The 26434-nt window shown below is 40.1% G+C and overlaps 1 long non-coding RNA gene across 2 annotated transcripts in view; it reads right to left on the bottom strand.

Annotated features, from left to right (window-relative positions):
- Positions 1 to 4338: 4338 nt before the first annotated feature.
- Positions 4339 to 26434, bottom strand: part of LOC119908458 — a 100320-nt gene continuing 78224 nt past the window's right edge. Inside the window, exons 2-6 of one of the 2 annotated variants that reach the window (XR_005445277.1) lie at positions 20606 to 21067; positions 6555 to 6687; positions 6378 to 6467; positions 6044 to 6122; positions 4339 to 4675 (exon numbers count right to left, since the gene is read on the bottom strand). This is a non-coding gene — a long non-coding RNA (uncharacterized LOC119908458). The remainder of the gene's footprint in view (positions 4676 to 6043; positions 6123 to 6377; positions 6468 to 6554; positions 6688 to 20605; positions 21068 to 26434) is intronic. The other variant, XR_005445278.1, reaches the window with a different exon arrangement.

Here is a 26434-nt window from a genome sequence, read left to right on the forward strand (position 1 = left end):
CTTGTGTATGCATACATGGTTGGAAACAAAGCTCTGCAGTTTTTCTCCTAATAAACACAGCACAGATCTATCAGAGTCACTTTCTGCAGCATGTCAGGGCAAAGAAATACCAGTGGTCCATTCCGAACATGAAACAACTCTCCGGGCAGGAATATAAGAAATGGCACCCTCCTGAAATGTGAAGCCAAGCAGGACGCCACTAGAAGACAGATGATTGGTTGTCAAGATCTCTCTAAGACTCGCTGATCATCACACGAAGCACGCAGTCTCTCTCTCTCAGGTCCCCTGGGGGATTGTGAGAGCTCTGTCTACAAAGCAAGTGAAGGAGAGAGGAGTGGGAGTAAAGAGGAGGTCATTTGGAGCTGCTTTATTCAGGAGAGGGTATGAAAATAAGGGCAGCACACATCACACCCCTCTCCAAACCTATTCATTGCATTCTTAATTACAACGTATGCATTTTCTACCCATATGCCACATTTCCATAAGTGGTGATCATTAGCTGTCGCAGGGGTTTGATCAACGAAATCTGATCGGACACCCTGAATATTATACCCCTGCTTTAGTCTCCTATGTAAATAAACGACAAATTTAAAACAGAAAAATCTAGACAATTTCTAACAAATTTGGACACACCGCCCACTTCCAATGTAAATCCATACACAGCTACAGATAGCACCTTCGTATTAGACCCCTAGTCTGTGCCCTACCTTGGTCATCCCATTCAAAAGGGCTTACACACACCACTGGTGATAGGACTGTTGTATTATGATGACATCCAAATCACAACACATTGTTGTATTTACCTCAGTAATGATAGTATCCATTCATTCATCCATTTTCTATTCCCACTTATCCTGGTCAGGGTTGCTGAGGCCCAGCACACATTGGGCATACCTAAGGGCAAGTCCCAGTTCTGCCCAAGTCTTTGCACAGTGGAAAGATAGCCCAAACAAACATTTGACTTCTTGTTGCTAATGATGAGTAAGTTTTAATAAATACGTAATCAATCTGAGTGACTGACTGCAAAGTTTATTTCAGTCCCAGTATTCTATCTGTATTTCCCATTTCTTTTGTGAACATACACTTTCTCTTTACAACTTGATGTACTACTATTGGACCTGCAGTCTAGGCCCTCCGTATTCTACTGGTAGTGGCTTTAAATAAATAAATAAAAACCTATGTATATACTGGGCTGCACTGGAGGAATACATTCACCAAAGATACTGATGTGGAAAATTGGGTTGGTAAGGAATTTGTAGAGTTGGTTTCAGCCTTCAAATATGTAATTCTGGTCACTTCTCCACCCATGAAAAGTAACAAATTGAATGCAGACTCACTAAACAACAGAGGAGAAGGGGCTTTCTGTTTTGGGAAAACTGGACTATACTTTTTATTTGATATTCTTTGGTAAAAAAAACTATCAAATATTGTTTGCAGTTTACTTACAGTACATAATTTTGCATGATTTCTGGATATTTAAGGCTCTGCAAACTAGCTTTTAGACAAAGTAGTGGCACAAAGTGCAGCTCTGGAAGTTTAACAGTAGTTTTATAGGTAGTGATATCAGACGTAGATATTGTGGCCATGATAATAGCTGTTGGAGTAGCAGCAGTGGGCCTCCAGATAGTCTGCATGAGCTATTCCTAAATAGAACAAAAGCAGATAAGACTCTAATCTCAGTAATGGCATTTTGGCTTTTCTGTCCCCATGGAAACAGATGAGGGTCAGTAAGCCATGATTGTCCTAGTGTGATCCCAAACAACAAAATGGCTGAGAGGCGAGAAATAATGGCTCTCCTCAGAACATGTTTTTTTTTTTCAGCAGTGGAAGAAGAATAATTTTCTACAGCTGGATTACACATACTAATGTTTCACTGTATGAGACAAGATGAATGGAATTACCAGGCATAATGGGATAGACTGTGCCAAAGATGGTGTCTCATACTTTCTGGACAGGTGTTTATGCTGTTTCTCCATGTACACAGAGGCATGCTTCTGCTAATTGCAAAATACTTTGAGTGATAAATTGGACTGCATATGTACATTGCCAGAACAGGTAATGAAACCACTTGGGATGCCAACAGCTGTGATGCAATTTTAAAATTGTGTAAATTAAAAAATACAGATATAAACGCTTTTAGAATCCTGCTTCGGTAATGTGGAAATGCAGCAGGTCAGAGGGGAATGTTGTTCTCACAAAGAATTCAAGGATCCAATTATGTCTTTCTGACTCGGCTACCTCTACACCTCAATCATTCTGAGAACAGAAAGACAGGGAGAGATGGAAAGAAATACAAAGATGGAGTTATAAAAAGAGTATGTGAAAGAGAAATGAAAAGAGATAGGGAATAAAAGAACATTTATCTGGTAAGTGCAGAGCATTGTTGCTAATATTCTTTGACCTGGAATTAATCAATAGGAGATGCCATTAATCTTGACGGACTGTAGTGCATCGCACTGTTTCCATTGTTAGCTCAGGCCCACCGCCACCTCAGTTGCTGCCTGCTTAATTCAGCAGTGCCCACTTTATCAGTCCAGAGCTTTATTATTCACAGGAACATTTGATTTAGCACAGTGTTCAGTTTTAATAGGGTAAACATTGAAAGTCACAATTACAAACATACTGCATTGTGAATCCTCCTTCTTTAAATTTGTTCTAGCTCGCAGGGGTGAATTTCATTTTGACAAAAGGACACAGTATCTACATACATAGATTAAGCCCTGATTCTTCTCTCTAGAAATCAACTTGATACTGTTATGCATGTGTGGTAGATTTGGGATGTGTTAATACAAGATGTATGGTTATATCATAATTTGTACAAAGGGTAGTAGGGTAAAGCAGATGTGTTTCCTCTAGTAACTTAGAGACTAGGTGAGCAACAGAGAAGTGTGTTTGCCAAGAACTGAATATGCAGCTGTTTCATTGTTTGTCTTAGTACAGAAATGATGCAGATTAGGAGACACTGAACACTTATACAAGAAGAATAAGAAGAACAGATGGTTTCCTGTAAATGATGAGTTTCTGAGTTCAGTTTTTGAGAAAGGTTAAGAGGCCAGAACAATGGGACAATAACAACTCCTTATGCCAAGTATGCTGAAATGGTGATTTCGTCCATGTAGGAGTATGCATTTTTTCATCTTTGAAATACATTGAAAGAAGTTATAGTTGTATTATATGTATCATATTGTGTACATGTACTTTAATGCATACATTTTTATGTTCTGTGTATGGAGACATCCAGGTATTGATCATTGATGGATGTTTCTGCTAGATTAATGAGTGATTAATTGTTTCTTAGTAAGAAGGCGTGGACAAGAGGAGGATATGTTCTGTGGAAAAAAATCTGTTAAATTCAGATTGAATGCAGATTGTTTTGCTCTGCAGATCAAAGGATCTCCATGGTCCTGTGTATATTTTTTAAAATAAACTATATATTAATATATTACAAAATTGCTTCCCAGTCTCCTCAGTTTATTTCTGCTCAGATGGAGAAGTGGTATTTAATTATCTACAACATATGCTCAAACGGATTCCAATAAATATGGAGTAAATTTTGCTCGCTGCTTTCAGAACAGACAGTAATAGATGAAAACTACAACAGGACAGTGTTCAATTGGGACACTTTCAATGAATTAAATCCAAGTAATTACCAGCATAATTAGTATAAATTAAAAAGTCTTCCTGTCAGTGCATGGCAGGTAATGTAAACATGCATAAATGTGAGATTTGTCTAAATACAAGCAAACAAATATGGAGAGTGAAAAAATTCCAAACGTACATTGTATATGAATAAATATTATTGAATAAAATTATTTCCATTTAAATAAGGCACTTCATTCCTATTTTGACTATAATTTGCACCAAATTACATATTCTTGCACTGCATGAAAAGCGGGATTTTCGTCCCTGTAAACTGCCTTGAATCCCTGGCAGTTATCAGCCATTTACAGCGCTGCATGTTTGCGTTCACCTGTGCCAAAAATCGTTGGGGGCTTGCGGAGGCCTCTACTAACAACTCTACTAAGCAGCAGCAGTCCGACTTGGCTTCTCAGTCATTAGATGAAACCAATGACATCACCAAATCATCTATCACATCTGATTGGTTGGTAGATCTGTCGCTATTGGCTACCCTGGGCAAGTACAGGCTTGGGTAAACCCCTCCCTAATAATATTAATAATAATAAAAATGTATAATTCATTATCCTGCATTAAATAAATACTACACTTACTGAAGACTATATTCATGTAATATGTTACATGTAGCATTCATGCTATTACACTAATCAAGCACATGAATTTATGAGGCACATGTTGATAAAAAAAAAATTTTTATTTGTTAAAAAGGCAAATGTGAAAAACCATTTACAAAACATTAAATGCTGGGCTGCGGGACGAAGTTTCTGTCCACCTCTGAGTCATGTGGTGGTGGCGGCTGTCAGAACATCATCCATTGTACAGATGCCTGTGATGCAGTGTTTTGTACTTTGGCCTCCAGCCTTGTCTGCAGCGTACAAAAGAGGTCGGTGAGCTCCTGGCTGCCGAAACTTTGGTTGCACAATCCACCGCGACACCCCCTCAAAGCTGCAATCTTCCTCATTTGACATCAGATCTATAGTGACACCATTCAGAACGCCAATTCATCTGCTGCCAGTGCACTCTGCCTCAATTCCAACAGCTGTAAACACAAACAGAACAGACAATCGGTACTGCACGCTTACAAGGTAGGTTTTCATTTGCTACAAAGCAGACAATATACAGTTTACAAAAATAATCACAGAATGAAACAGAAATAAATTATAAACTTTTTTTATATGAGAAAATATAATAGATAAATGTTTTTATGAGATAAAGACTGACCCCGAATAGTCGAAGATACGATGCTTCGATGGGCGAAGCCTGATTCGACTATCAATCTCACAGTCGAGGCTTCGCAGTGAAACAAGGATCATGCCATTTTGGCAATATGGGGGTGCTCAACGTCTGATTTTACAAAGAACTATCTGTTTTCTCTCAATAAGTTAATATACAGCTTATTACCATATACATTTCAACGTTTAATGCTGTAAATAAACATAGAACAAGAATAAAACTTTCAATAAATGTTTTTGAAGTGCGTGAATAAATCCAAAATTGTAACCTTAACCCTTGGTCGTCAGTGTGCATGTGTAGGTGTAGCGTGTATGTGTGTAGTGGCAGTGGAGGAACACTTGCTGAAGAGACGGAGCTCCAGCTTCACTGGTGTTGTGCCCAGTTGTTCGCACTGCGCTTTTTTTCAGATAATTTATCACCGTTGAAGAACCACATAAAGAATATTTTATCATTTTTAAATAGCCGGCTACTTGAAATAGACCCGCGAGGAACCGCGATGTGCATTCAGTTGTCGGCAGCAGTAATGCACCTACAACTCTGCACCGGTGAATGACAGGCAAGAGAGAGAGAGAGAGCACCTCAGTTTAGCTGGAAATTTACATTGTAAATTGAACGAAAAGAGACTGCAGCTCTGCAGCTTCACAAGATTAAAGCGGAGCTACCATGTGTAACCCACCCCCCCCAGAAAACACAGAGGAGCAATAGAAAGCATCCTGACTGGAAATATCACAAACTGGCATGGGATGTGCACGGCCCAGGACCGGAGGGCTCTGCAGCAGGTGATTAAAACTGCTCGGAAGATCATTGGTACCCATCACCCAAGCATCAGTGATATCAGTGAAGTGAGGTGCCTACACAGAGCCCAAAGGATACTAAAGGACATTGCCCACCCCAGCCACAGCCTGTTCACCCTGCTGCCTTCTGGGAAGAAATATAGAAGTTTCTGTTGCTGCGCCACCAGACTGCAGAGCAGCTTTTCCCCCCAAGCTATCAGACTCTTAAACTGCAGTATATCCTCAGCACTGCTCCAGTGATCATTGAATATTATTTATTTCTGTTTACCATTTTTATAATTGCTTCTGTATTAATGTCTATTGTCTGCTATGTAGCAGAAGGAAGTAACAGCTCAATTTCATTATATAACCTGTTTTATTGTGATAATAAATGTACCTACCTATGTTTCATGGAGCGGTGCTGATGAATTTTAGTCAGAGTTCAAACGTCTCACAGCCTGGGGTAAACAATACATCTCACTGAAAAATAATGTCACATTGGCCAACAATGAATCTATTCCAACAAATCTTATCCTCTTCCTTCTCGAAATAGCATAGCCACAGTACAAAAAAATGTAATAAAACACCACATTAAAAGTTTGCTAATTACACACAATGGCATCACGATCCACACCGTGTAAATCCGGAGACCAAAAATGATGTGACCACCTCATATATGGCGAGCACAGTCTGTGAAAACAAAAGTACGGCCAAAGAACAATCAAAACTATTTACATTTATACAGTTCAATGCATTCCTGTTCCCTTGCTCAGCATCAAGGCGCTTGCAGTTTCCCTCAGAGTTGTGCAGGAGACGGGCCGCTTCCTATGAATATGCCAAGACAAAAAGTCACTTTTTTTGAACAAACTTACACTGACTTTGGCTGGTTTTAGCTTATTAGTGAAGTCTTACCACAATTTTTGGATTGTTCACTCGTCTTTTCATCTTGTTGTTCCACATTTGAGCAGCTGTTGTATTTAAGAACAGTCCCTCCCTGGCAACATTCTGGCGTTCAGTGCAGAGAACTGCTGACTCACATCGGCTTCTGCAAACAATTTTACAGAAGATCAAAAACAGAGTTATGTAAAACAAGAGTCATCAACTTACTCTCGTTCCAGTGTGCAGCCTGCGCTCCAAGACACACACCAGGAACTCAACAAGTATACAGTATATCTCCCCTCTAAATTAAACAGAATATTAACAAAATTGTCCTTTAAACGGGTCAGTTTAAACCTTTAAAAGTCAACATCAAACATAAAAACAAAACAATCAGCAGAAATACAACTTGGAAAGACATTAGAAAAATAAATCAACTACATCAAACAAGCAAATAAATTGAAATTCATATACAGGGCCCAATATTACATTACTTTGTTATTCAAAGATAGAAATTCGCAGTTCAATTCTTATATTTAGATGCACTAAACTCATTAGAAAGCATCTGTGATTCCATCTAGCAACCACGGCTAAATAAACCAGCTCATCCAACAGCATACAATGAACTGACAAAATAACATTTTCCGAACAATATTTACACACAAAGAAACATCTCCACACCTGTAGTTTTTACAGAAACACAGGCAGACATGAGCTGTGTGTGGGGGGTATACGTCTGCTAAGATGGCTACCTGATATAACAGCAGAGAAACATGCTGTTAAATAGGTACGATGGCGTTTCTAACGCTTCTTTCCTGCGGACCTAGCCTGCTAGCATAAGCATGCTAGCGTTAGTCTTATATCTGAAGCATAGACTGTGGGTGCGTTCCGATCGCCCTGTAGTTCCCTGCTAAGAGGACTGCACAGGGTATTCGGCCATTTTAGGTGAGATTCCAAATCCGCAGGGAGCACAGCATGGGCCTTTCCGAAACTGCCTGCTACTCCCTCTCCCTACCTACTTCCACTCCATTTGCACGTTCATGCGGAGGGTCCGCCTATGTAAGATTTGATTATTTTTATTGAATAGTGAAGGTCATTGCCTTTTTATGTTGTGATAACTGTCAAGGAAACAGTTACATAATTCAGGAAACTCACAAACAGCAAGGATCAGTCTCTGTCTAAGACAATTCAACTCTGACAGCAGGCGGGCATGTGCGTGAAACGAGCACCACCGCAACAGCTCCACGGGATTGTGCCGGCTTGTCTCTCTAAGTGATAGATTGCCCATGCTTCCCTTCTTAGCAGCTCGCCTCTCATTGAAGATAAATCACTAGGCGTGGCAATCGCTTCCCGTCTATAAAGGCCTTACTACTTTATGACACCAACACCACTCTTCAGCAAGCAAGCTATAGTAAGCAAAAAGTATATGATGTACTATATAAGTTCTTTGGAAGACGCTAGCTTGGTATTCTCAGTATGGACATCAGAGGCTGTAAAAGAGACAGAACATGACATTGTCTGAGGAAGAGAAAAAGAAAGAGTGACTGAGCAAGAGACTGGACAAGAGTAAATACTGGACTGGCTAGACAGAAGAGGATGTTGAAGGAGGAAGCTAAGAAGAGAAATAGAGAGTGAGCAAGCAAGAGGCTGCCAGACATTGGCAAGAGCTTCGTGTAATAAAACGCTGCAAGACAAACGCTGAGCTGATATTCTTTCTGTGTGCGCAGTTGGACCAGTAAGCAATATTGCTATGTATTGTGTTGTCACACTTGCTTGATGTTTGGCTGTATTAGCACAGTTGTCGACTTGCTAGTTTTTGATCGTAATATAATCTAAACAAATGTACGTGTACAACAGTCCCCATTTATGACAGCGGTGAATTACACCCTGAAACGGGCCGCAAACTGATTTCTTCATCAGGTAATATTCAACACGTATCTACACTTTGCCTGATTAGACCCAAGTGTGAATCCCAGGTCGAGCAAATCTGTCACGTCAAACTGCCTGAAAGACAGATCATCTGAATATAGTTATGTAGCTAGTAAATATAATTATTATACTGGGCTAAATTTTACCACAACAATTGGGATTAGATGTCTACAAAATTTCCATCAGACGATATCTGCAATGAGACATCGGGATGGACGATGTCATCGGGTGCGCACTGACCCAGAATGCTGAATGTATTTTCATTTTCTACGAAGCATAATCTGCTGGTGGTGAGCTTGAACAGACTTTCAAGCAAGAGTCATAATTGACTTCTTTCTTTTATGTCCACAGTTGCACCTTTGACTTTTTTTTTTTTAATCAAAGACCGGATATTTAGAACGCAGTTGCTCATCGTACTGATGATTCAAACTGGAAAGCTTCATGTCCATTCAAGCCTTGGAGGTCCCCCAAATACAACTCATCTAGCATTGTCTGTGCAGAAAATCAGTGTGACTTTTGATTTGAAAACTGCAGATCTTCAATTCTTGACTGAACTTTTATACACATCCTCTGGTTTTCACTCACTTGTGCCATTGTGCAACCCCAAATGAATGAAACCGTATGGTCAAGCTGGTGCAAAATGACTACAAAGCAAAGGACAGTTTTGCCACAAAGGAGACATGAGTAATCAGAGTGGAGAAATGTCCTTTGGGCTCCTGCCGCCTTTTGCATTGATTGGATAGAGACATAATTAAAAGCGACAGCTGTACAATCAATAACAATCCGCCCACTCACCCATGGGCAAGACTGCAGACCACACTCTCAGCACCATCTCTCTCTGTCTTTCACACACACACACACACCATACACACCTCTTGGTAGTGGACTGAGGAGTAGTGATTCGAAGCGTGACAAACGTGTCATGCAGCAGCAGCAAACGTTACGTAAGAGAGTCATCCCCGCCTGGCTTGTTCTCTCTCTCTCTCAGTCAGTGGCTCTCACCTCCAAAGGGTAGGAGTGAGGACTCAGCGAAAACAGACAGAAAACACCCCTGAACAGCTAATGTTGGATCTGAAAGCCTCGCATGTGCTCTCATCTCCTCATGCTTTCATATGTCATTGAGGCTCATATCAACACTTTGGCCCATTGGTTGAATCATACTGTGAAAACTGCAGGGAGGAGGCAGAGGGTGCCAGTTAGAAGGCACAACAGACGTGTTGTGCACATTTCATAATAATGACACTGTAAGGTTGCCAAGTTGTTGCTTTGGGTTTTTTTTGTCAGCATAATTCTGTTTCTGTTTTTAGAATTTTTTTTATTTTTTTATTTTTGGCACAAAGTGGTTTAAGAACCAACTGAAACTGGAATGAATAAAAGCTTCAACATGTGACATATACACAAAACTGAAATTAAATATTCAGTACTAATGGATGAATATGAGAGGAAAGGGCAGTCAGAATAGCTCTTGCTCAGAATCTAAAATAAGTTGTGGAGGCCACAGTGAATGCCCACATTAACACTGTAGCATTAGTGGGTGGATAATGCACAGAGAAAGATGCTTTCTCATTAGATGACAATCCTTTAATGAGACCTCATGATGGTGACTGTGTGAGGCTGTACTTACCATTTACTAACATCAGCATTATGATGTTAGTAAATGGTAAGTACAGCCTCACACAGTCAGAGCTTATAATGTTTAACATGTTTACAACTTAGTTTAGCATGTTAGCATGCTAACATTTGCCAATTAACACTAAACACAAAGCACTAGACAGATTAAAATCTTCTTTTTTGCACAAGTTAATCTTATATATATATATGATATGTTGGGCAAAGGCTAAATGGTGTGAGTAGGACTTCTGTTACATTGCCCACCGCAGTGGTCCGGGACATCACTCTTCAGTCCTCAGGAATTTTGTTTAAAAACTTCAGCAGCCAAACTCACATTAAAGTATATATACACTCACTCACCACTTTATTAGGTTCACCTTGCTTGTGGCATGTTGGACCCCTTTTGCCATGAGAACTGTCTTAATTCTTCGTCACATACCTTCAACAAGATGTTGAATCTGTCTATCTGTGTCTCACAGTTCTGCTAAGACTCTTCTGCCATGCTAGCAGATCTGTGAGAATGTATATTGGCACAGCTGTGTTTTGAGGTAAATGCTGATATTAGCATGCATACAGTTTTTTTACAACCAATAACATCATTGTATCCGATCTGTAGTCACATTTTCAAAATTACCACAATATCAGTCTGTTCATACCATACCATTAACACAATTCATGTTGTTTCCACAGAATATGCAGCCAATTAACCCTTTTCTAAAATGCTTTTGATAAAGGATTCAATAGGAAACTATACACTTGTACAGAAAAATTTAGACTGAGTAGAGTCCAGTGGTCCAGCAGAAGCAGAAGTTGTTGTCTCCTACAGATGACCCTGGGTACTGCAATGGATATTCTTACAACTCATGAGAGGCAATGTTGCTACCGCCACTTGCTGGTGTAGCTAATAAACTGCTCTCACATTTACAGATCTCTGTTTACAGATGTCTGTGGTATAGAGTGGATAAAATTCCACATATGCGTAACAGGAAGTCACAAATGTAAAATGACCTGCAAATTGAAAGGAAATGATCCGCAAACGTGCAAAAACTATTTTGAGTGTAAAAATAGATCCATAACTGCGTAAATAACACTTTGTATGTGAAATTAAAATATGCGTGTACAGAGTAAATTGTACATATTTGCAAGTTGCACTGTATTTTTGTGGATATGATTTTACACAACACAAATATAAAAATACATATTTTGGGTAGTGAGATATTTGTTATTTTACAGATCTCCGCAGAACACATTGGACAAAATTCCACAAATGTGTAAAAAGGAAGTTACAAATGTAACATGACCCACAAATTGACAGCAATCTGCAAATGTGCAAAAAATGTTTTTTCTGAACTCATTATTACACATAAACACAATCCCAGGTTTCTGTTTAAGACTGTGGATCAGCTGGTAAACCCAACCCCTCCTTGTGCCTCAGATGGAAGTAATGATGACTGTGAATTGTTTTTATCTTATTTTACCACTAAGGTGGTGTCAATCAGAGCCTCTATTACCCCCACGAGCTCTCACTCAGAGGTTCCTCACCAGCAACAAGAGTTTTAACCAGTTTTATCCCATCGACTTGTCTGAGCTTTTAAAAACAGTATCACAAATGAGTGTCCTCCAGCCAAAAACTTGACTACAAAGTTTTTACTGAAAGTAACGGATTCTGTTGGGCCCCATTTGATCTCTGTTTTTAACAGCTCCCTATCTACTGGTTGTGTCCCTGATTATTTTAAAACGGCTTGTGTGAACCCACTTTTAAAGAAACCTGGTTTAGATCCCTCCCTCCCACAAAATTTTAGACCAATTTCAAAACTGTCTTTTATTGCAAAGATTCTAAAAAGAATTGTGTCCAAATAGCTGCTCACTGTGCTGGAAAATAATAATAATAATAGGACCTTAGCGCTGCTTTTGACACCATTGATCACAACATCAGACCGTTAGACAGACTGAGGCACTGGGTGGGGATCTCTGGTACTGCCCTAGAATGGTTTTCATCCTATCTGTCAAATAGGAAGTTTTGCGTGTCTGTAAACAACTATGTCTGTCTTCTGTAGTAAATCACATTAAGCCTGTGGCAAAGAACCTTGGTGTTTGGTTTGATAGTAATTTAAATTTCGAGCAGCACACCACAAAGCTTGTTCAATCATGTTTTTATCAACTTAGAAATATAGCTAAAATTCGATCTATGTTAACTTTTAAGGACACCGAGACCATTTTACACGCCTTCATCTCATCACACCTGGATTATTGCAACAGCCTTTTCACCTGTTTAACCCAAAAATCTACTGATCGACTCCAGACTGTCCAGAACTCAGCTGCCAGGCTTTTAACCAGAACAAAGAAATATGACCACATTACTCCTATTTTAGCTTCATTACACTGGCTCCCAGTATGTTTTAGAATTGACTTTAAAATTTTATTGATCTCTTTTAAAGCTCTTAATGGCCTCTCGCCTTGTTATATTTCTGACATTTTAGTCCCATACGCACCAGCACGTACCTTGAGATCCTCGGGCAGAGGTCTGCTGTCTGTTCCAGAGTCTCGACTGAAAACTAAAGGGGACAGAGCGTTTGCTGTCAGGGCCCCGAGGCTCTGGAACAGCCTGCCTGAGGAAATCAGGTCGGCTGAGTCAGTGAACTCTTTTAAGTCCCTTCTTAAAACATACTTTTATAGGAGAGCCTTTCCCAATTTTATTTGACTTTATTTTATCCCTTTTATTTTATTCTATTTTACTTATTTTATATTTATCTTAAATGTGTATTTTAGTCTTTTCAATGTTTTTTTGCTTTTGTCTTGTATTGTTTTTGTATTATTGTCTCTTGGGTATTATTGTCTTGACACTTGTTAAAGCACTTTGTAACTTGTTTTTGAAAAGTGCTCTACAAATAAAGATTATTATTATTATTATTATTATTATTGTTATTATTGTTTGTAGAAGTCACTCTATATTTTTGTGGATATGATTTTATTGTAACTCAATTCTTTGCTCAACCCCTCACCAGGAATATCATTTCCACGACATATGCCAAGCTGTGTGTGTGAGTAGGCTACACATTTCAGCTTATGAATGGTGTTTTGTAAGTGTTTGTTGCACATTATAATGCCTTGATGAGGGGCTCCCACTTAAAGCACTGTGGCTAAAGGCCAGCCATTTTCACCATCATGATGGATAATAGCTTTCCATCCAGAGCCCAAATATAGAAAAACATCTCTAGTCCTTTCCTTAGTTTCAGCCAGCCAAAGCTAAGCACAGTGGTGGACTGGAACAAAGTAGTACTGTACTTAAGTACACAAGGTATTTGTACTGAACTTAAGTATTTTCTTTTCATGCCACTTTCTACTACTCCACCACATCTCAAAGGGAAATATTGTACTTTTTACTTTATCCAACAGCTTCAGTTTCTAGTTACTTTAAAAACAGGCTTTTTACACATGAAATGTATGACGAGTTTAAAAAATGTTTTGATATAAATTAAATTACTTAACAGTTTATAGAAGTCCACCTAGTAGAACTATATCAATTAGGCTAATTGGCAGAAATTGAATTGGCAACTGTCTAACTGGTATTAGTCATTAGAAAATAATCAGATGATTAAAATAAAAATAATCATTAATTGCAGTCTCATACAAAATAGTTCAACCTCAACCAACTACATTAATGCATGAGGAATAATAATCTAATGATATAATATATAATAGTATACAGTCATATCGGACATTTTTCTTTCTGCTTTGAGTACGCTCCTTTTATTTTTAATTGTCTACTTGTACATTTTCCAGCCTATAGCCTACTTACATACTTCTAGGATCTGAACAGGCCTAAGTTACTTTGCTCACCACTGGCTAAAAGGTGCTGTCACTATCTTTGATCACAGGCAAGTGATTTCGTCCAGTATTTGTAAAATCAAAGTAAAAAAAACACAACCTACAGTTGGCGCATCCATCGGGTATTTCGCTTCCAACTTCACGCGCATCCATGTTGCCTGGTAATGAACGTGCTCACGGAATTCACCCGAAAACACATTTTAATTTCTGATCGGCTTACCGGCTTTGGCATTTAGTAGGCTACAGAGAAAGCTATGAACTCGGCACAAAAATGATCACCCATTAATTGAATATAGCAGGACAACTTCGAGGACGTTATCTCTTGAACTAACCGTGTGTCTCACGGTGAATGCGTGAGACTTGAGAGCCCAGTTGATAAATGTTAATGCATTGTTGACAGAAGCACAACACGGACAAGGGTGCCAAAAATGACTAATTCCTATAATCTTCATTGTAGAGTGAGAATAAATCAAAATAGGTGCTACTTCACAGAATATTTCTTGTGCTATACTGTCACGCAGGAGACCAGCGTTTGGTTCCTGCGTGAAGTAATATGATTTAGCTTTTAATAAAGTTACATAGGTGGGGTAACTTACATGAGTTACGTATTAGCATTAGCTGCATTAGCTCTGCTACGTTAGCTTCATCGCATTAGAAATTTGCTTTATAGCGTTGGTTGACTTCATAGCTTTAACTTCATAGCATTGCAATTTGCTTTCTGCGTTAACTTCATACTTTAGCTTTGTAGCGTTAGCGTTGCTTTGTAGCGCTACAGGCCTCTCAGACAGACCGCGACAACGGCATTGCTGTGTTATGAAACCCATTGTTTTCAATGGCTTGCGGCGCAGCAGGCGATTTGTTGCTGCGTCGAGCAAAGTGCAGTGCACCACTTGCAAGCTCACGCACATGCAACGCAGCGCAAATTGCTTCCTGTCTGGAAGGGCCTTTAGCATTTAGCTTGTAGCATGAGCTTTGTGGCAATAGCTTTGTAGCATTAGGATTTGTAGCGTTAGTATTAGTGTTAGCATTGGCGTTAGCTTTGTAGCGTTAGCGATTGCATTTTGGCACTAGAAGTCAGCAGAGCACCAAAGTCATTTGCATTCATCCTTCGGGCGCCATAGATATCTACATAATTTCATGGCAACCCATCCAACAGTTGTTGAGATATTTCAGTCTAGACTAAAGTGGCTGACCTTCACACCAACATTGCGATCCCTAGAGGATGACTAGAAATGAATAGAGATTTAAAACAATTATTATCTTTGTTTTTATCCGTGTTTTGAGTATTATCACATGCCAGAATTGAATGCTGCTGCTATTTTGCCTTACACAAAAAGTACTGTTTTCAGTGAAAGAAAATCACAAAATTCCTCTATTCAGATTTATCCATATTCATTGCCAGTCTCCCAATGTTTCAGCCCGAGCCACTCACCCTATTAACATACTGGACAAGCAGAACTGGAATCAGTACTCAATTGGTGCGCCCTGTGCTTACACGGGCTTATTGCATTACCACCATCCCGGCATGCGAAGTGGGACAGAATATTTATTTAGGGATCATCTGTCTACAAGTCCATAACGTATTAAATATCTAGCACAGGGGAGAGGGGTGGCTGTTAGAAGCATAGGGATTGTAACAGTTGGAATAAACTTACAACATCTCCCTGAGATAATGCATTTACAGAGGATAAGGGGAACTTCTGTAGATTTCCCCTGGTACCCCTCTGCCGTGTGTTGTTCTTGCCAGAGACAGGAAATAAGATCAGATTTTTTCCTGCAAATACTCTGGCTGTTTTCTGTTTTTTGTAGTTGTGTAGTTTTGCCCTACAGATTGGGTATTTTTTTTGTCAAGTTGGAGAGCTAAATTATATCTTGACCTATAATTACAAGAGCACGTGGTGTGTGTGTGTGCGTGTGTGTGTGTATGGAGTCTAATGTACATCTGGGGTAACCCCCTGGGGTAGACTGTGGCCATGTAAGCTCCTTTAGTAGGAGATAACTCCGTGAGTAGATTAGTAGGGGGTTTGAGGCCGGTTATACCCTGTGTCCTGTCAGTGTGCCCGATGGTCACTCACACTGTGGATCAAAACCGCTAAATCCCTGCTAGATCCAGGCTATACTGTCAAAGAGTGATACTCAGACCCAGACCCCCGAGAACACACACAAACACACAATGAAATATACTGAGCAACATATATATAAACACATCCAGACACATCCTCATGTAGGGCTACTGTATATACACACAATTAGTTAATTATTCTGATTATTGTCAACAATTACTGTGACAGGTAAAGAAAGGATTTCTTTCAGAGTTTGCTTTGAGGATATCAAATATATGATGCTACTACTTCCACGGCAAAATTAATTCTTTAGTATGGTGAGCTGTGAATATGCAGGAATTGTTAGTTTTTTGTCAGTGCTGCATGTCTGCAAAACGCAAATATAAAGAGAACAGAAAATAAAATGTAATATATCTGGCAAATAATCCTCTTTAACTCTCACTTAGGCATTCTGTTCACTAATATTAACCAAGGTCTAAATGTAGGATTTTGTGGTCAGTATACTGTTTCTTCACCCGATGCATTTCTTTTGTGAATGTCCTGTTGTAAATCTGAATGACAGTATGTACTTCCGGGAAGAAGTCAAGTGGTTGAAACAGTGTAGATATGGTTATTGAGATATGGTTAACTTAATAATAAAACCATTGTTGAAGTTATGGCTCATTCTGAAACAACAATACAGTGTAACTGAATCTTTCCAGGATTACTGTACAGTAAAGAGTTTGTTAGGAGATGAAATTAGTTCAAGCAAAGAATTATACTCAAATTGAACTGTTGAGTTGAAAAACTGGATTTGCACTATATATGAGTCAAAGGTTAGAGTAGGATATAATGACTTGAAATTGAGCCGCACCACGATTCAATTGCATTTTAACCTTTGGATAACTTTTGAGTTTCGAGTTTCCCTTTGCAATTGACTGTTTTGCTAAATCCCTCACCAGTGATAGTCCAATCATAGCTTAGCAACCATAACTAGGCATGACAGGTCTGTCAAGTTCTGGAATTCTCCACATAATGAAGCAGTGTGCATGGGGCTTAGTCAACATTTAAAGAGTTTGGTGGAGAGTGGTGTCTATTTTAAAGCTTTTCCAAAACCAAAAACACATGAGCAAAAGTGTAAGAAATGGATACAAGTATTAGGTATTTGGCTATAAATAAATACACTCATTTAATCAGTAAGAAGTTGTCTGTGTGTTGTCTTTGAAGAAGAAAGACAAAAGAATTCAACTCCTTCTGAAGAGACTGTTTAAATTAATGATTGTTTTAAAAGTTTTAATTACTTCGGTTTGTTTTCCCTGTATTTCCCTATAAAGGTTAATACTCCATATCTGAGTATGCAAGCTTGATGGTTGACAACAAGTTGAGAAAATATCTGGCTTGGAGAAATGTTAGTGATATGAGACCCAATGAAAGATTGATGAAAGGGAGCAATGGGGTGTCCATTGCTCACTTGCAACACTGTTAAGCACAGTGTCCTTTCCAGCAAATTGGAGCGCGGCATGAGAGCCAGAGGAGAGTCGGTGGGCTGGGTTTAGTAGCCTGTCGTGATTGGGTAATGGCCCTAATGTTTCATGCAGTGCTTATCCTTCCTCCCAGATGGATGAGGATGAGGTGATGGTGGTGGGGGGTAAGTATGTTCCCAAGGGGACTGGAGAAGAGGAAGAAAACACTCTGAGACTGACTTTAACCTGAGGTGAGGTAAGAGGGATAGAAGGAGATGGAGCACAGAGACAGCCAGTCCTCACCAGAAAAACGCCTGTATAGGTTGATTATGCAGCATCTTATTACGACCCATATTTACATTTTTTGTTAGGCCGTGACTTCTAGTGGTGGAAGAAGTCAGGGGACGTAGCATAAAGAGCAATGAAGTTGACGTAAGGAAGTGGTGGGGTTGGATGGATGTGTCATGTTTCACTGGTGACTTATGTAACTTACATAATGTACTAATTTTTAACCCAAACCCTGATCTTTTCCTAAACCTAACTAAGTACTTTTGTTGCCTAAAACTAACCAAATTACTGTTTCACAACATTTACCATGTCATGTGACTTAAATCACGTGACTTACTTAACTTACTTAAGGTCTGGTACGCCTGTCGCTGGCCTGCTCCCGGCTAATGCTTGTATGGTCATATATGTTGTTGTACTTTCCAATGGACCTATATTTCAGTTTGAAAAAAAAAAATATATATATATATATATATCATTTTGGGTCAATTGACAACTGATCTGTTTTATCGTTTAGGTATGAGGACGAATTGGGAAATCATGTCGGTGTGCAAATGGGGAAGCACTGACCATTCCTTTTATGATAACTAAATCCAAAACCTGCTCTTAATGTGTCAAAATCTGTAAACAAGGGTCAAAGTGGAGCCTATATTGATTCTGTCATTTAAATCTGACCATAATTTAACTACCTAATTTTAGGTTTTGAAAAAGACTTGCCCAAATATTGACTGAAATGACAGACCACAATAATACTTGAAATATCCCCTTTAACAGTAAGAATTATTCTGCAGTCAGGCCAGCCATAAGTAGACTCCTACTGAGCCCCAGTTGAAAGTGGATTTGTGTGATTGCCTGTGTACACAGCCAAGACATTCAACTAGTACTCACAGGCAGAGAATTAGCACCACTGGAGAATTGTCTTGTAATTTGTTCCAGAGTTAGGTGCCAAAAACTTGCGCCTCTCTCAGGCCTAAGTCAATCTTTTGCTGTCAATTTGTTCCCTCACTTAAGAGTGTATTACAGAACATTGATAGGAAAACAGGGGTAAGGAAGAGGAGCAAAATAAAGATGTGCCGGTGCATCTACTGTAAAAAGGGCTCAAAGAATCGTGTGTGTGTGTGTGAAAAGTGTATTAGTGGTTAGAAAATTCTGCAGACACGACAAGGTTCAGTTAAAAGGAAGGAGGGGAAGCAAGCAGAAAGAGAGAGACAGAGATTGAGTGAAAGTCAGAGGGAAGATGAAAGGGGTTTTCTTCTATCCCTCCATCGACCCTGGGGCTGGATTGATAGCTGTCACCTGCTGAGACAGGTCTCCTCCTCAAGGGCCACAGGTAAAGGTATGACTACTGACAAGTGTGGGTGTATATAATTAAAAAAAAAAACTGGATGAGTCGACTGGTTGGATCAATATACTGTGACCTACGAAAAGAGATTTCAGAGTCATCATCAGATTAATTGCACAGAATGATAATAACGTGATTCTGCATGGATACAGCGAGACAAGTGTTGCAGATACTAACATGGAACTAAAAGCAAAGTTCCACTTTACTGGAGACACTGATCGTAATGCTTGTAACTGCTGGCTTGAATGGACAAACTGCACTCATGCTCATGAGTGTGTATGTGCAGAAAAGACAGCGAATTAACGGTACATTGATGTACCGGGAGGCTGTAAGTTGCTACATTCACAGCTGGGCAGAGGACAGCAGTGAGTCCTTATGTGTCTAATGAAAATAGAAAACCAGTGAACACACAAACCAAGACACGACAATGTGCATGCACACACATACACACACACACGTCTGTTCTACTATCTGAAGTGTTTTGCCAGAAAAAAAACATTCACATGGTGAAAGTTAATTAGGTTGCTTTATTCACTGAATTGTCTCTGCTTCTTTGCAGTTAATTGCTGATTTTGTTAGATAACGGTGTCCAAAGCCTTGGATGAAAAGTTCTATCTTTCCAGTTACCATCTTTTAGCCCACTCCGCCTTTGAAATGTTAGGATTAAGTGTGAAAAACATGCAAGTGTTAAATTATAAATTGTTCTAGGCATTTTCTTTACACTGTATTCTTTTTGTGTCTACAGTCTTAAAATCAAACCACATTAGACTCTTCATTAGAGGTAAGTAATACAGGAAGGTTTAGTGTTAATAATTCAAAATAATTCTGTCTAAAATTTAAACTCACTATTTATCCAGTAAATCTAAAGCCTTTTCAGATTTTTTCACTATGTTTTCTTTTACACCTACTGTACCACTTGCTTGACTTCAGAGTGGCTGCATGCATCTGTACCCTAAATTATTAAAGCTGCATCAACAAATATTTAACCCAAACCTGCAGTTCCCCCCAGTTCTACAAAGCGCTCTTTTAGTTAAACCATTTCGTAGCATTGTTATGGTGGGTTGTGGGGTTTGCCACTAATTTTACCGCGTTGGTTCACTTTCACCACTTTCATCAACCTCTTTCCAGCCACATCAGGCAGCTGTGTTCAGCAACAAATCTATGATGAAGAGACTGTACACTACATGTCCAGCAACTGGCAGACAAAGTTAGCAGCTAACTAGTAGTTGAGCATATAGCAGCAAAAGAGCCCGGTTTTCCTCAGTTAGTGGAGACCTAAACAGAGCTAATTGAAAGTGAATTATAGACTTACATTCTTCAGTTGGCCAAAAAAAAAGAAAAGAATTATGTGCTGTGTCTGCTGAATAAAGGAAAGTCGTCAGCCAACGTTTTAAGGTAATATGTTATTGTTTTGGTAGGAGCTTATTCATCCAGCGGCAACAAAAAATCAATTAATGCTGCTTTAAATCTGTTTGGCTAAATGTGTTGTTGTTTGTTCAAACGGAAAAAGAGTATAGAGCAGAGAATATAATAACTTAACAGAGTAAACAGAGACAGATAGACACAGTAACCACTTACTGTACCAACCTTGTTAGGGAGTGTAAATTAAACACGACTGTCTGTGTGTTTGAATCTTTGTGTGCCAGTCAAACAGTCAAACATCTTGAGTTCCCTGCTGTGCTGGAATTTCCATCGCTGACACTCTCACGGGAAGCCGTCTCGCTTTAGACCTGACAGGGAACTTGAGGCAACGCATGCTTATATTCTCATGTACCGTTATACAGAATTCTGTTTTATTCAATTTTGATCTATTTTCTCTTTGTTTCCTTTATCTCCTCCCTTGTGGTCTCCCCCATCTCCCCCTCTCCTCTCGGCTTTCCTTTCTGTGATGATGATGGTTCAGGTCTGTTTCCTTCACGGTTCCCCTAAACAATTCAGCACTAATGGAAATCTTCAATATTGCATGTTGAAGCCCTCTGGTGTTGATGGCCTGTTGTTGGACATTGGTATATATGAGAGGAGGTCAGCAGGAGCAGTGGAAAGACCTTGCTGTGGTGTAAATAAATGAAAAGAGAAAAGAGAAAAGAAGCGGAACTTAGTGAATGTTCTAACTGTACGTTTGTAGGCTAATAAATAATCAGAGCCAGCATGTTGGAAAGAACAGATAGGACATAGTTGATAAGTTTCCTGAGTCGTCAACAGAGGGTAAGACAGTTACAGTGCAATTTCATAATGAATAAGTGAATTAACACAAACATAAATAACAAATAGCAAATGAGAGATTTTTGCATTCCAAATCAACACAAGCTATCCCATCCATCAAATGCAACCGATTTAAAGTTCTAACAATTCACCAGAAAAAGTGTGATGATTTTTCCCCACGGAAATATTTTGCAGCCTTTGCACAGGCAAATGGTGTTCATCAGGTTCCATTTAATTCATCACTGTGTAATGTTTTTTGGCTGAACACGGTCCTACGAATGAAAAGCCTTTAGCTCTGTGAACGTGGCCTCGGTTTTGCAGTCCAACTCCAGCAGGCGAAAGAAGCAGCCTGAGGGAATCCTGTTTACTCGCGCTCTAACTCCCTACAGCTCGCTGTATACGGATGCAACTGGATTATGCAAAATATCTTTTCACACACCTCTGGGTGAAGAAAGACAGAAATAGAGATCATTGGCATGAAAGGGCTTTATCTTTTGTTTTTCGCTCCTCTAAGAAGGTTACTGTCCCAGAGCTTTGTGGTTTTGTGGCCATGAGTTTAAACTGACACAACCACCTTCATTCCCTGAGAATGTGGATGTCACAGGTGATGCAGTGCAAACCTTGTCCCATATGTCCCAAACTGGATGGAAAAAGTAAATAGGATTCGGTGACCTTTAAACTCTTAGTTTGTGCTAACACAATGTCTACTGACTTGGCCTGTCGTCAAGCTTTGGCACCAGACCTTGGACATGCAGCAAATCTCTTATTCCCCCCCCCCCAATACTGCTGCTCTTTTGCCAACTCATCCGCCTCTGTTGCCTTTCATCCGCCTCTTCCGGAATATCTCCCATCTTTCCATTTATCCCCGCCCTATCCTGATCCTCCCCTCCCCCACCCGACAACCTCTGGCCTCATTATTGGAAAGCTTTAGCATGCACAATGGTGCATGTTCACAAACTGTAGCAGAGTGTAAGCATCAAACAGCATCGTAATAGAGAGAGACAAAAGAGGAAGGGAAAATGAGAGTGAGTGAATGAGCAAGAAAGAGAGAGAGGTCTGAGGCACTGGGCCTGCCTCTGTGCAACAAGCCCCAGGGACAGACCTATTTCCTCCCATTAAAGACTATTTGCTGTGATCCAAGATTTAAAAGGTACTGCAGGAAACACACATACTGTAATACAGCTCAGCTTTCTGGTAAAATGCTTTTTGCAGTGTTTTGGACCAAAACATAACACATTAAAGGCAATATGACAGGGAGAGCTTCTATTTGAAATTTAAAAAAGGGTTATGGGAGGTTCGTTACACATTGTATTTGGCTACAAGAGTTAAAATTGCCTGTACACAAACTGTGAACAATGTGCCTTGGGTACAGAGGTTACGCTTGTAGAAGAAACATTCTACATCTCACATCCTACGAAGTATTAGCTACTACAGAAGAATGCAAAACATCTAGTCATAGCAGGAAAAGCAAGTGTCCCAGTAAGCCATGACAGGGACAGTGAGCCAGCATGCACAATAGCAGGACCCTGAAACCAAACGAGCTAAATGGATTTTAGTCAACAGTCGACAAACAATGTGGTTGAAGCATACTGTCGCCTTAAGAGTCTACAGCCACGCTAGCAGCTCTGTGAGGCTGCACAGTGCTAACCCCATCATGCTAACATGCTCAAATTGTTAAGATGCTAAAATTTAATCATCTAACAAACAGAAAGCCATCCATAACACTAAAGATCTATGTATTAATCAAGTGTTTACAAGATTACGTTTCAGCCATATTGAGAAAGAGCCAAGCTTTCTCATCTTTTTTTCAAAGTTTCTTTGATCAGCAGCTCACTACAGTTGTTGGTGTGCTTTACTTCTCCTTCATAGACAGATACACTTTACATAACCATCGGCCCAACACACTGTCTGCCGAGCCATCAAAACATCCACAGAGGCACAAAAGGCAAGCATCCAGATGAGCAGCCGGCCTGCCAGTCATCCACACAGACGTCCAGCCAGACAGGCAGGCTTCTATTATGTTCTGGACTGTGAATGCTGATTGCTCGCCACTGCTGCCTGTGTCAGGATTAGCCATTGTGGCCGGAGCAGAGTGGATGGGCTCAGGGCCCGAGATGACGCTGAAAACGCCCTCTGTAAGCAGCAAGGGGCTGGAGTGTATTCACTGCAGACTGAATAAACATTTACGGTAGATATGCACAGACATCCAGGCTGGCACAGAACCACACAGGCAAGCACTTGAAATCTCACACACGCACACAAAATGACAATCAACACTGCATGTACTTAGGTGTGCATGCAAACACACAAACACACACACACACACACACACACACACACACACACACACACACAAAAGCAAACAAGTGAGAAACTACACAGCAAACAATCAGGCTACTCTTTCTGTTTCTTTCTCTCTCTGCCCATCTCCCCCCTCATCCCTCCTTCCTCAGAAAAGTGGCAGACAGGCAGCACGGCTGGACTCACGCCCCGTCAGAGTGGTCAGCGGTAACAGGATTAGCTGGGAGAGGAAGCGTGACGACAAGTCAGTTTGCTGCCACGCACTGTCATTATTGAAATACATTACACACTCAAAATGGACCTGCTGGAGCCAAACTGCTGTCGACTTAATTACTCCAAGAGCACTTTGTGGGCAGTGGCACATTTTAATAATTTCGCCTTCTTCTCACCCTGCTCCTTCCACCCACTGATTTGGGAGTGATTCAAAAACATGGGGCCCTTACTGCAGCTCTTAGCCCACTCCTTATTCACCATTCAACCCCTCATCTCCACATCTTGCACTCCATTTTTCGGTTGGTTTAATTTTCTTTCCCATGTATATGTATATATATATCAATGTATGTAACATATATAAATATGATATGAACATATTTATATAAATATGATATAAGCATATTTATAGCGTGTTTATGTGCATGTGTTGGACTGTGGGTTGGAAGGTGTGTGATATGCAGACAAACAAAATGCAACATAATACCAAAACAAACGTTTGAAACTAGAAGTCGGACACACTGCGTGTGACAGCAAAACTCTACTGCTGCGTACACAGGCACACAGGCACACACACACACACACACACACACACACACACAGACCTAACCAGAGATCCCTTAGAGCAGCCATTTTTAAAAAGCATCTCTCATTTTAGGAACATCAAGCTCAAACTCAGCGCTCCTGCTGCTTTCCAGCGCACACCGTGATGCACTTTTCCTCGATTCACATCAAGTTCAATTAGCTCCTAGATCAAGTCTTACGACGAGCAAACTGTTGCGCTGGCAGCTGCACAAAGACCCCCTCCTGGTTGCCTGCTTTCTACACTTAACTTTCTCAGCAGCATCGCTCAAGGCCATATGACTTGACTCTATAAATTATGTATATGCTCATATTCTGCTACAGTTTATGTACTTTATAGACTCAAACTGTCATCAGCATCTGTGGCCACCCGTGACCAGTGAGGCGCTTGGTTGGTTATACAGTATGTCAAAAGTCCCTAGGGCTGAGAGGTTGCAAAGCTTCGAGTCCAGGTAGATAATATTACCAATAGATGTTAGCCGCAGGTGTGATGCGAGTCCTCAGAGAGGAGAGGAAAATGTGATATCCGGGTGAGGAGAGCTGACAGCCCTGCAGAGAAGGAAAAACAGGGGGAATAAAGATGGAGAGGAAAGGGAGTGAATATAGGAGGAGATGAAGACAGAGAAAATAAACAACAGAGAGTCCTAAGTACAGTCACGCAAGTATGAATTAAAATGCCAACTCTGTGCAGGAGAAACACCAGGGGGTGTGCCCACAGTGCAGGGCAGGATCGCTGCTCTATCTGTGCTGCTGAATCACACATATGCGCATGCAAACAAATGTGCACGAGCACACATGCAGGGAAGCTGTCACATTACATTAACCGTGCAGTGCTTCATTTGCATCATGTAGATCGACTACATATATGGTTATTACCCCTCAAGAACAGATATAGCTGTGATGTCTTTTCAAACAGCACAGTTCAACAAAGTTTCCTCTCTGCTTTTTCCCTCAGTGTAAAGTAAAGGCTTCTAAATTTTACAACTACACACCTGCATGCAACACTCTCCCACTGAAACTAATAAATGAAATTTGTCTGGGCAAAGTGTGGCGTCTAAGTAAATAGCCGAGGAAACACAAACACGGAATCCCCTCTTTTTCCCATAAGGCAGCACAGCGGGGCACATATGGTAAAGTAGATTTATCTCATTCTAAGAAGTGCATTTATCTACTTTAGAAGTCTCTCTGGATAAGATAAATGATATCACCTGCGGTCACAAGGGAAATTAAATAGATTATTTTCTTAGTATGCTGCAGTGCAGATGGCACAGGAGCCTCGACTTCCAATTGTGTGTTTGTGCAATCAATGCTCAAGTGGTGGATTACTAGATTTTTTTTTTTACTTTACCTTTGCTTGCACAGTCCAGCTACTGTATATCATAGCTTAAGTGGCACAATGCAGGTGCTGTAGGCTTGCCTGTGATACTCCAACACTTCATTGTATTTATTCCATCCTCAACAGTTTTTTTTTTTATTCACTCTTCATTTTGGCAGTAGTTTATGGTGGAGTCGCACACCAGTTATATAAACAGACTTAACAAATTGACAGGGCCAAAAGAAAAATGTGTGATCAGGTGAATGGCAAGAAGCCTTGAAAGTGTGAGGTGCAAACTGGGTCCAGGAAGAGCGCTGACTGTGAAATAACACAAACAGCCAAATGTGCAAAGTTGGAATCAAGTACGCACATGCATATGTAAAATGCACTGCAAAGACTTGGATATAACAAGCGAGAATAAATGCATATGAGATGTTCACACAAGGAGGGTAGCGAGGGGAGAAGAAGTGAGGTAGAAAACCACTAATAGTAAAGAATACAAACAGATTGAAACCCCCAAGAAACACATGTTTTACCATCCATAACTGCTCGAGAACAATTTAAATGGTTTTGATAGCATTAGGGAGGCCTGTATGTGCATTGATTTCTTTGTTCAATGGAAGATGGAAAAAAAACACTTGGGAACTCCAGACAGCAGGAAATAAGCACTGGATGAGGAGGGCTGATTGCTACATATTATGTCAATAACAAAGGTTGTGATGCTTGTTTTTTAAAGGGTCAAGAGATGAAGGTGTATCAGATTGCGCAGACACAACAATAATGAATGCAAGTCAATTTGATGAAAA

The sequence above is a fragment of the Micropterus salmoides genome, unplaced genomic scaffold, assembly GCF_014851395.1.
Source record: "Micropterus salmoides isolate LMB-PRFRI ecotype aquatic unplaced genomic scaffold, ASM1485139v1 Ms_hic_scaffold_18, whole genome shotgun sequence".
Lineage (NCBI taxonomy): Eukaryota > Metazoa > Chordata > Actinopteri > Centrarchiformes > Centrarchidae > Micropterus > Micropterus salmoides.